At 34.9% G+C, this 15,390-nt stretch overlaps 1 protein-coding gene across 4 annotated transcripts in view; it reads right to left on the bottom strand.

Annotated features, from left to right (window-relative positions):
* LOC105224605 (5-hydroxytryptamine receptor 1) overlaps positions 1-12,409 on the bottom strand; it is a 184,702-nt gene extending 172,293 nt beyond the window's left edge. For all 4 annotated transcript variants that reach the window (XM_049448655.1, XM_019989669.3, XM_049448657.1 and 1 more), the window contains exon 1: positions 11,873-12,409. The gene's annotated coding sequence lies outside the window, so the exon portion shown is untranslated. The remainder of the gene's footprint in view (positions 1-11,872) is intronic.
* Between the last annotated feature and the right edge of the window lie 2,981 nt (positions 12,410-15,390).

Here is a 15,390-nt window from a genome sequence, read left to right as displayed (position 1 = left end):
CGCGCTTCAGTTCATTTCCCTTTCATTTTTTGCGCCTTCAATTTCCTCACCCTTTTTTCCACACTCATATTTTTCACACAACTGTGTTTTCTTTTTTATTTTCATCGCTGTTTTCCTTTTGGTTTTTGCTGTTGTTGCACTCACCTAGATTTTTGTGCCTTTTCGCATTTCTCCTACGTAATTGTGTCAAAAGGATTAAATGTCACTCATACGTCCTGATACCTTTGTAGGCATTAATCGATTTTCACAGGCAATGAAAAGCTTTTATATGCTTATGATTTCCACGTCAAATGAATTTGATATTGACAATATTATAACACTTAACTAGCGTATCCAATGGGTGCATGAGCACTTATCGAGATTCTAGGCTTTGTACGCTCTTTTTTATTTATTAATACATTTTTTTTTTTTGATTTTCCTTTCATTTTATTACAAATATTTTTTGTTGCTCAATTACGGCTTATTTGCTGAGGCTACATTGAAAGTGCAGACTTAAGTGCTTTAAATGCTAAATAAAGGCACAAAAGGTTGAGTGAGAAATTCATACGAGAAACATATCTTTTGCATATTAAATATTAGTTATTAAAATTTTTTATCAAGAAGTAAAAGGAGTGCGTGAGTATCAACTTTTGGGTTTAGAGTTCCGTAGTGCTTTAAAAAATACAGGAAATAATAATCGATATGTTTATAAATATTTGTATGCACTGATTTAATATTAACTTCTTGAACATTTTTATAAAATTTTAAAAGCATATTCTTAAGATCTGAACAGAAATCTAAATTCGCTATTAAAAATAGTTACAAGGAGGTCATAAGAGCCCAAGGATGATAAATTTTAATTTCGTACTTCGATAACGGAAATAGACGGATTAATAACATTTTTCATTTATTCTTCAAGCATCAAAACGATTCTCGTTCAGGAAAACGCTCTCAACTTGTAGAAAGTAGAACGCAAGGACCGTAATGCTTACCTGAAGCATATTTGAAACATTGTATATATTTATTTATAGAAGCTGTACTGTAAAGCTTCTCAGTCAGTATTAGTTCTGGTATTTTGGTCGTTATGTTTCTATTTTCGAAAAGATATAAGTAAATATCATTAACGATGTGTTCCTAGAGAAAATTTATAATTTACCCTATTAAGTACCGGAATTCGTTAGATCTACTGCCAACGTCATTATTACAAAAATAATAATACAATTACAATGCCGTTTAACTATATATTAGAGTGTCTCAAAAAGTTACTTGTGCATCTTGTGCAGTAATTTATATAGTATACAAAAGTATTCAAAACTCAGAGGTGAATTCCATGAGGTATCGAGCCAAGAGTTCCCACGATATTTAAATAAGCTCTTGTAAAGATTCTTAGAACAGACAACATGTATATTTCTCTCTATTTAATCGTATCTCAAAAACCACTAAAGCTATGTCACACAAATTTGTACAGGATAAATCACTTCGATCCCTCTTGCGATAGCGTTAAAATAGGTGAAATCGGACAATGAGGGTTCATAAACCCAATAAATAAATACGTCAGAAGCATTAGGAAAATTCTTGCTTTAGCTCCTATGTACGAGTACATACTTGATTTACTTCATATGTGTTATTGGCGATACATGAACTATGATAATGAAACACAACCTTAGAGGTATTTTAAGAAAATAAGTAAGTAAAAATTAAAAAGATCGGGTCAGGGTCGGAATTTTCATGCTTCCTCTTGGGCTTAGATCGCTTAAGAAAATATTAGTATTACACAATTAAGGAATTCGATCAGTGTGAAATTTCCGATAATTATAATAAACATTCTCTCAAATTTTGAAATGGAAATTGAAATTATTACGGGCGCTACAGCGGCAAGATGTGGAGAGGGACCAAAATGGGGAACATAGCGACTCCAATCTTTAAACGCGTTTTTCTCAAAATGGCATTTTTCGGTTTCCACTCTCAAAGGTAGAGTTTTGAAGATTTGTAGTTCCAATTTAGAGAGAACACTTTTAGTGTTATTCTCTATCGCGCTATGGAAGCTTTTTTTTAAATCTTCCTATTTTCTTCTACGAAAAACTGTAGAAAAAAGGGGCAAATTCAATACCTTTTGTTCAAACCGCAGCCATTTTGTCAAATTTATTTTTTGTATTTATTTATAAAAAAAAAACAGACTGATAAGTCGGTTGCGATTTTTACAATGGAAAAAAATATCATACACATCATACTGTCTCTTCAACTGATGAAAATATTAAAAAAATGAACGATATGGTGCTTAAAAATCGTCAAGCAAGTGTTAGAGGGATAAAAAGAGAGCTCGACATCTCTCGTGAGCCCGTTTGAATGATATTGGTGTGTATTTTATATATAGTATAAAACCCCTTCTTAAACGACTCGTCCCGATAAAACTGAATTTTCATTCAAAAATAGTACGTGTTTGCGGTTTCTTTGGACATGTTTGATTGTGAAAATTCCGAACCCACATTCATGGAGAATATGACGGCCAGTTATGTGCCATATTCACAAAAATGCGTGTAAACATTTCCTCGAGTATATTTATGTAAAAGTTCAGTCAATCAGTCTAGACCTTCCCTTAACCTCAGTGTAAGCGATATAGTGATTATACACTATCCACCTCACTTTCAATATATTGGTCAAAACCTTTCCCCCCCTTTTGATATGTGAGAATTGCGGGAGTATAAAATGTTCGTGGCGCTTCCTTAATTGTTTAAACACCATTTCACTATCAACAATCAAACCACAAATAACAGAGAGCTTATTATTACACTCTTGAACCGATTGTTCATTTAAATTACTTAAGTAGTTATATGTGTACTTGTCGAAAATATGTCATTACACTTCACCTGCGCGTGTTAAATTACTATAATAATATGTGCTATATGTATATACAGATAATATAAAGTTGTAATTATTTTTTGTATACATTTATCAATATATGTATATCGATATAGCAAATAAATATGAAGATAGATATGTATATGCTATAGAATAAAAATAAAGCCAGAAAACACTTTAAATGCAGGATGAGTAATGCACAACCCAGAACAACCTCCACGGCGGTCAGTGCACGAATTATACTTATATATATGTTCATATATTTATTATATACATACATACAGATGCGTATTTGAGGTTGTGTGTGTGTGTGCGGTAAGTAGCGGTATCAATAAATAAATTTTATTACAGCATAAATTATGTCACCCACGGCAAAGACAAGTCAAAAGGCCAATCATTAGCATAAACGTGCCGACATATTCACACACACACACTTACACTTACTTTACAAATGTATATGTGAACTTAAATATGAGCTTATCAAGAAAAGGCGCTGAATTTTGATAAGGGTTGAGTTAACAGGCGCAGCGAATTGAAATATTTAAATGCCCGTAGATAATAAATAATTGTTTATGTATATTTATGAATTCGTGAATAGAATGACAGTTATGTCACGGTGTAAAACGGTAGTAATACCAACAACAAATAAATTAATTTGAATGCGAGCTGATTAAAACGCTAAAGGCGTCCGCTTATCAGCATTATTTGTAGTTTTTAATTATAACACAACAAAAACAGTGAACACATATATTTCAAATCCAATAAATATTTCATTGAAAGCAAAATAAAAATTGAAGCGTGTGTTTGCTTAGCTAAAATTTCGCTACAAAGCGCGAAGTGAGCGAATCTAAAAATAAAATCGTCTAAATAAATTGACTATTTGCATTCAAACTGTAATGCTAATGACTTAATTGGAACACAATGGAAATATTTTAGCACCACAAAAAGTATTTGCTACAAAATTATATCACGGCTACGCTCGCCATCATATTCCTGTTATAATGCTAATTGCTTAATACATTAAGCTGGCTTAGTGCTTTTGCGATTTTTACTTGGCGCTATTCTCGTATAACTGTATAATCAATGACTAACTTGCTTCAAGGGATGTTACAGCAGCACTTTACTCTTAATTATGTGTGAAATAATAAGAATAATATACAAATATTATTCGAAAGAAAGACGATCAAAGATCTACGCTATATCGGTTTGTGTAAGAAACGAGAAGTCACAGTTCTATAACTCGGTATATTATTAACTTACAAACACCATCAAATGTAATTGTCAATCGTTAATGTTATCTATCAATGAGGTGAACTACCACTGGTATACTCGTCTTCGCCACATCTCTGCTCGCTAAATTTAAGCAATACTCTCTCCCACATGTCACATAACAATTGCAAAATATAGTACATCTGGTGCTTGCAAAATAATGTAACGGGGGTTTCAATAGGAACGCTACAAAAGTAGAGCGATAGGGACAGCAAACGACACCATATTTTTTCTGCTCTTTTAACATTTTTTTTCAGTAAGGCTTGTCATTTTATCATAGAAAGATACAATACTCAGTCAGTGGCATCATCTTTAAGACCGCTACGTCCAATTTATGGTCGTCATAATCGTCCTGTTAAATCAACAATTGAGCGTCTAGTGGACAAATTTGAAACCATAGGCACAGTATAAATTTTCCCGTGCTAGTGAGACAAAGTAGTGCTTATAATGTCGAGATAAGATGGCTGCCGATAGTGTATCAATTGAGTAAGACCCAAATCAGTCACTCACACGACGTTCTCAAGTGTTGGGCATCTGTGGTGAATTTTGCGAAAAAAATCTTGGCCTACATCCTTAGAAAATCAAATTTACGCAAGAACTGAAGCCGATTGGCCACCAAAATCGTTGGTCGTTTGTAAATTGCGCTGAGCAACAACTTGAAAACGATCCGAACTTTCATCAAAAATTATCATCAACGTTGAGGCTTATTTCTGGCTGAATGGCTTCGACAATAAGCAAAATATGCGTTATTGGTCAGCCGGGAATCCACACGTACTCCATGAGTCACCATTGCTTCTAGGAAAAATTACGGTTTGGTGCGGTTTACGGGCCGTACTTCTTCCATAATTATCAAGATCGGCACGCTACTGTGAATAGAAATCGCTACCGCTCAATGATAGCCGAATATTTCTGGCCCGAGTTGGTTGAGATGGCCTTGGACAATACGTGGTTCAATAATGCGAATGTCACAAACGATTTATTGAAAACCAAGTTTGGTGAACGTGTTATTTCACTAAATGGCACGGTCAATTGGCCACCTTTGACGCCGTTAGACTATTTCCAGTGGGGCTACGCCAAGTCTATGGTCTACGCCAACAAGCCAGCGAAGATTGATGAACTTCGTGAGATTATCGAATGTGAAATTACAGCAGTATCTGCTGATTTTGGGTTCAGCCTCTGCACTTCTGCAAGCGTGCCCTTGGTAGCCATGTAAAAGAAAACGGGTTTTATACATAATGGCATCGAATGTATTTTTCACAGGAATAAAGAATTTCATTGATATTCGAAAATGTTTGTCTTCTGTCATGTCGTCCGAACGGATGAAAATACGCCAGTTCAGAGAGTATTCGACGCAGTACGTGACAGAAACAACAAAAGAAGAGAAATACTTCCAATTCGTTGGAAAGACCAGGTGGAGAAGGAACTGCCAACACTCTCTTTATATACCACTGAATATTTGGGGTTTCAGTTCGAAGGCATGTTTTAACATATTACACAGATATTTGATTAAACGCCGGAAACATGTTTCTCTTTTCATATCACATCTGTTTTTTTTTGTTCTAAGAAAGCAGGTTAACTGTAGCGAAAGCTGTAAACAAAAAACTAAACAAAACTTTTATTGTAAGAACGAGATAATGCTTCGCGTTTTATTCACGCATTCTATGTAAACATTTATTCACATAAAAAGTAATCGTCATAGCACAAATATGGAATATTTTTTTTTGCATCATCAAACTGGGAAAATTGTCACTAAAAACGTGACGACCGTGTACGGCAATGTTTGAGAGCACATAAATCTCGCCCGCATTTCAATTTCACGTTTTGTTTTTACATTCGCTGATGAATCCAACTCATCAACACCCGCCACGAAATTATTTTATCGCGTATTCTCTTCACTATAATAATATTGTGGCTGTCCACACACTCTTGTGTATATATGTATTTATGCAAATATATTTCGATATGATTTTTCTTTTTTTAATTTTTACTAAGTAAGCGCTGCGAGTACGTTGCTAAAGTAAATATTTCTTATTCTAAACTAAAATTGTTTATTATCACTAAATGAATAGAGCGCGGAAGCTGAGGTGAGTACCCGCGCACTTAGTGGGTGCAAAATACAGCGAAGCCGCCGGTAAATTTCATCAGCGCTGTTAAAAATAAAATAAGTAAATTCGCTACACGAGACAATTGAAAAATTTATTTTTAATTTTTGTTTTCAAAGATCGTTTGAAAGTACAGTAATTTGAAAGTATGTATGTAAAATAATAATATTTTAAATTGTGTTATGCTTAGGCAACCTTTTCTAAAACAAAAAATTAAAAATAGGCCAAACATTAACAAGAAAGTAAAACAACAAGCCTCTTAGAACTTCAGCTCTTAATATTAACATTAAAAGGTACGTGATCTAAACTTCTCGAATTTCCATAGAAAATATATGGGCAATGTTTACTTTGTTACTTTAGCACCTTGATATTTGATCATTGTAAAAAATAACTGAACATTACTCGGACAGGAAATTTGACAATCCATTAGGAAAAACAAAGAAAAAGTTTCAATAATCAAGGATCAAGAAGAAGGTATAATCAGGCATATAATAACAAGGAATAATATTGAACCGTTGTTATCCATTTTTGGTACCGTAACATATTACAGATTAACCAATATTTTCGTTGAAAAGCCAGCCATATGCACTGAGCTTCAAATATTTGTTATCGGCGGGCTTGGAACATTATGATGCGATTTGAACAGTTTTTGGTCACGAGGCGGCATACTTTAAGTAAATTGTTTGCTGAAAGTTTTATCTCCGTGGCTTCGTTAGTGATTGATTTCTATAAGGTAAGGTGTACGGCTCAGATTGAATTAAACATTTTTGAAAAGCGAGAAGTAGGCATGGTTGCACTCCAATGTAGCCAATTTTCACACTGTGAGATAAAGAAACAATTTGGAATTGACATATAGTATTTCGTTGATGTTTGTAGAATAAATCCGGAGATAGAGGAATTCACCTAACAGTGTACAGTACCACGCCTTTTATTCAATTATTACATCGCTTCCCTTGACACTCTCAAATGAACAACTTTGTTATACAAGGTGCGTTCCAAAGTAAACAGGACTTTTAAAATAAAAACAGAACAAATGGTTTCTTCGACAAAATCAATTTATTTTATTCAAAATAGTCTCCTTCTGCTTTAATACACCTTTTTGCATGGTCCAAAAGCATGTCGAACGAGTGATTTAGCTCGTTGGTCGGTATGGCCGCCAGTGTGCCGGTGCAAACCTTTTAAATAGCCTCTAGTTCTGCATAAGGCTTTTCTTTTCACGGGCAAATGCATTTTTCCGAAAAGGAAGAAGTCGCACGGCGCCATATCAGGTGAATACGGGGAGTGGTTAATGGTTAAAATGTGTTTTTTGGCCAAATAATCGTCCTCCAAATGTTGGATTTAGAGCAAGTTTTGTTCGTCAGTCAATTCGTGCGGAACAAACCGTGCACACACCTTTCGTTAGCCCAAATGTTCGTTCAAAATTCGATAAATCGATGTTTTGGAGATGTTCAATACCATTTCCATGAATTTCAATGATGATTTCGGCTGATTTTTGATGAATTCACGCACAGTTTCGATGGAATTTCCGGTGATCACAGATTTTCATTGGCCCACATATTGACCCTCATTTATGTCTTCACAACCACTTTGAAAACGTTGAAACCACTCATGCACTCTGCTACGGGATAGGCAATCATCGCCAAAAACTTGTTTCATCAATTGAAACGTTTCAGTATAAGTTCTACCAATTATAAAACAAAATTTAATGTTGGCTCTTTGTTTGAAGCTCATTTTCGCACCGATAACACAAACCTACTAATACTTAAAACGTAATAACTCCACTTTCAATCGATGAAATGTCATGAAATTCTCACTGGATAAGGACACCAGTCGACATATAGACGGCGCTACCAGGGGCGCTAGATTCAAAAAGTCCTATATACTTTGGAAAGCACCGTGTAGTTTACCGAAATAGTGAACGAGATTGGAAAGAATGGTGTACGGCTAACATCCGGAAACATGATCAACATTGAGAAACCTAATCGTTGATTATTCGATGATATCGACAGAAGTATAGTAAAAAAATCAAAAACGGATGGAACGAGCTACCTGGGTGCAAAACTTGAAAGTCTTGTGCAAAACGGTAGCTCGGAAGTACAGCTATTGGCACTCAATAGAAGAGATTGTAGAAACTTGAGGTAAATACTAAGTGGTCGCTGTCTGGTAACGGCACATACACGCAGGATGAAGCTGACAGATAGAGAAGACTGCAGGAAATGTCTAGAGCAGGGCACCATGGAAGCAATGGAGCACCTCTTGTGCACTTGTCCCGCATTAGCAAAAGTACGCTGTAAGCATTTGTGGTCCCCACAGTATGAGACACTGGAGGAGATATCGATAGTGAGGCCGCAGAGTGTCTTAAAATTCGCGTCAAGCGCAGGCATCCCAAAGGAGCCAACAACTAAACTCCATTTGGTATCGCAAAGGACCAAAACTGATCTATGCGTGCCTTATTGACCTACCAGATTTGACTAAAATAATCCATAGTTTACCTCATTATCTCATTAAAAATAATGTCAAAATATGTTTTTGACCTTGAAAAGTACTTAATTTTATAACAAAAAAAAACCTCAATATAATTAACACACACTTTTATGGTCTTCGCGGCTCAATTTCAATTGAGTTTATAAATTTCTGTGATATTCTCATTAACACACAAATGCTAGGGGGTAAAAACATGATTGAGTAATCATGGCAAAAATCATATTCAAGCCTTAGCTAAGCAAATGTCTATTAATAATAATAAACAGAATATATTTACAAAATTAATGCATTGGCGATTCGGTACAATTTTAATGACAAGTCCGATCCACTCAGTTAAGTATTTATTGTAACTTTAACGCATGACTAGGCATTACTTTTAGAGCGTCAAGTCAATTTAGTGCTTTATTCTAGCAATCACTTAGTTTGCTAAAAAATAAATATATATATGTATATATATATATTCGATTCTTTATAAGCACAAAAATTGTATACATTAACTTTCAGTCACATTTTTGTATATCACCCACTATCCGCCCATCATGTTACCCCTTTTATGCCAATAACAGTATTTTGTAAATTGCTTCATTTATCTTTAAATTTCGCCTGCTATCATTTTTCAAACAAGAAAGAGATTGAATAAAAAGTTTAATGTTCACTGGAAGTTTATGGTCATGTTTACGGCTTGTAGCCGGTCTACACATACACAAGTGTAGCATTCTTTGCTATATAGTATTCGTGTGATCGATTGCCCTTAAGATTAATGTTGCAGTGTTCTTATAAAGAGACAGAAGTATATACATACATATACATATGTAGTGCATATAAATGGGTATATTGGCGTAGCTACGTCGGAAAATTTTTATGCACATAAATAATAATAAATTGAGGATGTCGATACTTTATGGTGGTTGTTTAAAATAAAAATTTAAAAGTAAAGCTTTTCTTTCGGACTTTTATTGAAAATTATTTAATTTCGTTTGAAGAATGTGTGTAACTGTTTGATACGTTTCACGTACATCCATACTTATCAAAGAAAATGCAATTTTGATTTTAAATTAGATTATAAGAATCATCTGTGATATTAATATAATGATTACTATATAATTTAGTCACTTGGAACGGTATAAGAATATTATATACAAGCTCGCGAGGCGCAATCTCATAAATGAAACAAACCGCTAAGCTTTCATAGTAATTGTAAACGAAAAGCTTGCCTATATTCGTTTATGACGTCACGAACCCATATATTTTGTTGGAAAAAACTCATCAACAAAGTAGAAAGGTCAAAATTGTCGTATATTTATAATATGGTAAGAAATACTGGTCCGCCATTGGAAGCTGTATTGATTGAGGTTAGTTGAGTAACCAAATATTTGTCATACAGATACTTTAATTTGAATTTTCAGTAAGAAATTTGAACATTAAATCTCGAAAATATTTTCAGAAATATAAAAAAAATTTCTGCCTTCAAAAACACAGGTTCGAGGAAAACGCGTTTAAAGATGGTGCAGTTAGCCTAGCTTACCCTCGAATGTACAAGTTCTCACAGCCGCATCTCCAAAACTATCACTATTTAAGACAGTATTGTAAAGTTGTTGTAAAATTTAATAAGATAATAAAAGTTAGATTTTTTGAAATCTGTAAACCCACGTAATGCGTTGACGAGGAACCACGCCAAGACGGTCATCAATATCAACTTATGCAGAGCACGTCAACAAAATAAAGGAATTGGTACTTGAGAATCGACGATTTGTAGTCAGAGATCTTACTGGCATCGTTCGAATATCGAACGGATCAGTGAAAACCATTAAGAAATGTCATTTGGGCCTAAGAAAAGTGTAATCACGTTTGGCTCCAAAACCACTCAAATATTTCGAAAATAGCTTCGCGTTAACGTCTGTGAAACAACGCTTTCCGACTGCTAAAATATCTTGAAACGTATTATTACTGGCGATAATTCTTGGTTCTATGCTTATGCTTAGATGCACGAAAACAGACGATCAATCGGCCGAATATCGTCGCAAAGGTGAGCCGAAGACGAAGAAGTCACATTAAATGAAGTCAAAAATAAAGGTTATGTTGGCAGTTTTCTTCGATTATCGAGGTGTGGTGCACTCCGATTCATTTTAACTGGGATTTCTTTGAAAGGAACGGCATAGAGTTTGAAGAATATATTAACAATTTTAAATTATTAACAAAGTCTTACTTTTTTTGCTCATAGTAGTACTTAAAGCATATGTAATTAAATATTACATTAAATGTTGAATTTCAAATTAAGAAACCGGTTATATGAGACATGACACAACTATAAACCACATGGTGACTGAGTTTTCTATGTGTACATACATATGTAATCAAAGCAAATAATATGCATTCCATTTGATTATCTCATGCATTAAATATTAGATACAGTTTTTTATTCTGAAATAATAATTTTTGTTCGAATTTGTATTTAAGAGTCTAAAATATTTAAATAATGTAATTAATATAATCTAGTCGATATTTTAAGTCAAAGAGTTTTTGCAAGTGAAAATCCTTTTCAAAATTATCCAATTTAATTTTGAAAATTCAAAAAAAAATATATACTTATGTATGTATATAAATAATCATACCTTTGTACTCGATCAGCCCTAGCATGTTGTTATCAAAGACGATAGAAACCGTCATTAAATCATAAAATATACTTACACCTACGTCCACTTCGGCTATAACCGCGTAAGCAGTGTCTACGTCTTTAAAGAAGAAGTGCATGTATGTAGGCGCAGTTTCCTAACAAGACAAAGACTGAATTTGGTTTACTGAGATTGTTGGCTATACTTCTATTCCGTATTAAATTTCGAGAAAAGCGCGTTTAAAGATAAACTCATGAATCTGATTGAATTGAGCGGTCACATTACAGATACTTGTAATTGTAAATCTACCTTGGTATCGATTCAGAATTTTATTATTTTTAAAGGTATGACTTTTAGGAATGTAAAAAAAGGGTTTTTTAAAAATGTCATACTGGGAGACACTTTTAAGCCGAGAAGCAACATTTTACCAATTCAAACCTAGATTTATAGTCGATACACAGTTATTATTTCTGAATCCCAATCCATATTTTTCCAACCTCAAAGTACGAAGGTAAAAGTCTGTCAAAATTCAAAATTAACTTTAATACAAATACATGCAAAACTTACCAAAAACAAAGCTGTGCTATAAGTTGCCGAAAATACACAGCCGCTAACTGTTGTAGCTGAAAACTGCTGAGCTAGTTTTCGCACACGCACACACTTACACGCACACAAAAACACTTTGGTAAATATGGAAATAAACGAAAGTGCGCAGTCAGCAGACTTTCTTAAATATTTCACTGATGCAGCTGAGGGAGTGTGAAGGTCGGCGCTCGGGCAGACGCGCACAATGCGGCAAACTTCAATATTTGGCGAAAGGGTAGCAAGCCAGGCGAAAACACTTACAAACACACAAACAGGTACATAGGTGGGGTAAAAACGTCAGGGAAATTTGCGTTAATGGGTTGCTTTGGTTTGTTTATATGGATTTTATTTTAAAATATAATTTTTCTTTGCCTTTTTATATAATTTTTTATATAATTTTATTACTAAGCAATTTTCAAGCACATTTAGCATTAATATATATTTTTGTATTTTTTTTTTAATTTGCTTTTATTACAATTTTTATTAAAACTAATTCGAAAAGTAAATTGTATTTATTTGTATTTTATCAGACTAAAGTGTTTAGCTTTATTTTTATTTTAAAACATAATTTTTAATATTATTCAAATTTTAAATTTTTTTTAATTTATTTAATTAAAATTTTTTAATTTTTTTTTTAATTTCTTCACACTTTTTTAACTTTATTAAAACTTTTTTAAATTTTTTTTTTCAAATTTTTTTTCAAAATTTTTTTTTCTAATTTTTCTTAATTTTTTAAATTGTTTTTAATGATTAATTTTTTGCCTAGAAACACGTGAATACCACAAAATCAATTCATAATTTCTTTACAGGAAAAGTTTGCAAACTCAATTTAATGCATTTTAATTATTAAAATTCACAAGTACGCGCTTCAAATAATTTTTTTTTTATATAATTTTTTCTATATTTTTCATTGGCTGCATTTATCAATTGCTGCTCTCCCTCTTTTTTATAGCACTATTTGTCAACTTACAGCACTGTCTTTCCTCTGTGGCACTGATTTTCAGATTTGATAAGCGCAATTTTACTTTTTGCTTCGAGTGTGTCACCTCTCCGGCTGCAATCAGATTAAGCTAATCTTCACAAACGCATAATTGCGCAGCTACTTTAGCTCAACGTTACCGTTAGCGTTGCCGTTGCAGTGTTGCAAGTTGCAGGCTCGCAGCTGCTGTCGTTAAGCCACTTCAGCGCTGGAGCACAGCAGCGTACACGGCGTATGAGCAATTTCCTTAAGTGAATTAAAATTAATAGCAATTTCGCTGCACAGAGTTCATCACTTGCATACGCTATTATTATTATTATTACTCTTATTTTTTTTTCAACTATGTACCGTTATTGCATTGAGAGATCATTAATTTGTGTGCACTTCCAAGCGGCGCACAATCAAATGGATTTATTTGACTCGTAAGCTTTTTTTTTAATTTTATATTGAAGCTTCCGTTATTTACCGTTGCACTGCAATTTCTTATGCTTTTAACTATTTCTAACACACTACACAATTTCCGTTATTCAAAATTTTATTTAAACTTATAGAAGTTTTTCGCACAAATTTCCACTTTTACTCGTTTCGAAGGAAAAATTTCCACTTAAACTAACTTTTTACAGCGCTTTTGAAACTCTTAAACCGTTACGCTTAGACATTAAGACAATCACACAAATTTAATTAGCGCGTTATCGTCCGCTTTTCAATTGTGTTTGTTCTCGCGCGCACGGAGCATTTTCGACTGGAACCTTTGCGGTGACGTTGCCCCCGTTCGCAGGCCGAGCCAATAACAGCTGAAAAGCCAACAGTAGTCGCAGCTATGCAGCCCGAACAGTGTAGGTAAGCTGCTGGGTGCCCCAGCAGTTGTTGCTGTTGCTGCTGTTTCTACACGGCGCCAACGTCATCCGCGCTATAGCAGCACTCGTTTATGCCGTTATCGTTCGTGCTTGCGGGCAACTGTGATTAGCGCTGAGCACTTCATACGTTATACGCTCACTCGCTCTCTCTCTCAGCAAATTTCTCCGCTCAGCGTAACACACACACACGTGTGCCCGTATTGCCCAACTATCGAAGCACTGAACTGTTATCAGCACCGGCCACGACCAACAGCACTTCGGGCGCATACAATTGACACTTCCTATGCTGTTCGTAAACGTATTCTCTATGTCAGTGGGTCTATCGAGCACACGCATCGCCAATCAGCACTGCTGCCCAGCCCGCGCACGCCCCTGTTGCTCGGGGTTTGTGCTCGGTCAGCCATCCAGCTGTACAGCATGACCATGGCATCGCAGTGCCATGGCTGTAAATCTCTGAAGACTTCTTTGTTCGACCTATTACTCACCAGCGTGTTTGTTTATTAGTCTGTGCACTGTTATCAGACGATTTTGAGATTTGCAGCACATACGAGTATTCCGTGCTCTCTCTCCCGCTCTCTCTCTCTGGATTACTCAGTCGTTATTAAGCGCTCGCCAGCTGTTCGCGCTCACCTATCTCTGCTTTAACGGGGTTGTACAATTTTATCGCATGCAATTTGAGTGTTCCAAGCGTGTGAACATAGTGAAAACGGAACATGTTGGTTAGCTGTTGTACAGATTAACAGTTGACTCAAAATAGCAGGAGCGCTAATTGAGTGATTTTGTATTTTGCTGTAGTATTTTTAAAACAGCGGGAACAGAGCATTTTATGTTATTATTAAAAGTCTTGGTTGAAAACATTATTTAACAGTTATTTTACTAAATGTGCGGTACTAACAGAGCCATGGAAGGAACTATCTCTAATTTTAAGTACTAGTCTACAGAGTATAGACATATTAACATATGTATATTATCACGTGCTATTCACCACCTCAATAAAGGCTCTGTATGTTATTTTCAACATCTGGTCAATAAACATACAAGTGTAATATGATATCATACTAGACCTGTTAATGAGCTCGGACAAAGCAGGGTATGTGAACCAGGAAAGGAGACCGACACGACTGGACCAATGGTTCTGCGACCGAATTACTTTACTGACGGATCAAAAGGTGCAACAAGAGCAAGAGCGAGCTTTTACTGAACTGATCGATACATAGAAGGCAGCTTCAAACCAATGAAGTCTTTAAAACCAAAATTGGTGGCATCGCAGAAAGTGCCAAGTGGTCTTCTGGTCTAACCAACAAATCTATAAACATTTTAGTAGACAGCAAAGCGGCAAAAACGGCTGTCCGTTGTGCATACATCATCTAGTAATCTGATCATATAGGAATAGAAGGAAATGAACAGCGCATAGTACCACAAAGTTACTTCGCGATAGAGCTGATGTTGGTCAGTCAAACAATTCCTACTTCTAGAAAGCTTTGTAGAAGTTATCACTGGGCACATACCCTTCAAATCCCAAATTCAAAAACGATAACAGTGGATTCGGCGAAGTGCCTATAGGTGACATTGGGTATGTAAGGCTTAATTGATATCTGTAATTTTCACTCTAAACTAACTTAAGTAGCGCAATCTACCACTTCGCATATATGATACTAGATTTG

Source organism: Bactrocera dorsalis, chromosome 2, assembly GCF_023373825.1.
Source record: "Bactrocera dorsalis isolate Fly_Bdor chromosome 2, ASM2337382v1, whole genome shotgun sequence".
In the NCBI taxonomy this organism is placed as follows: Eukaryota; Metazoa; Arthropoda; class Insecta; order Diptera; family Tephritidae; genus Bactrocera; species Bactrocera dorsalis.
This window is presented reverse-complemented; position numbering and strand designations above follow the sequence as displayed.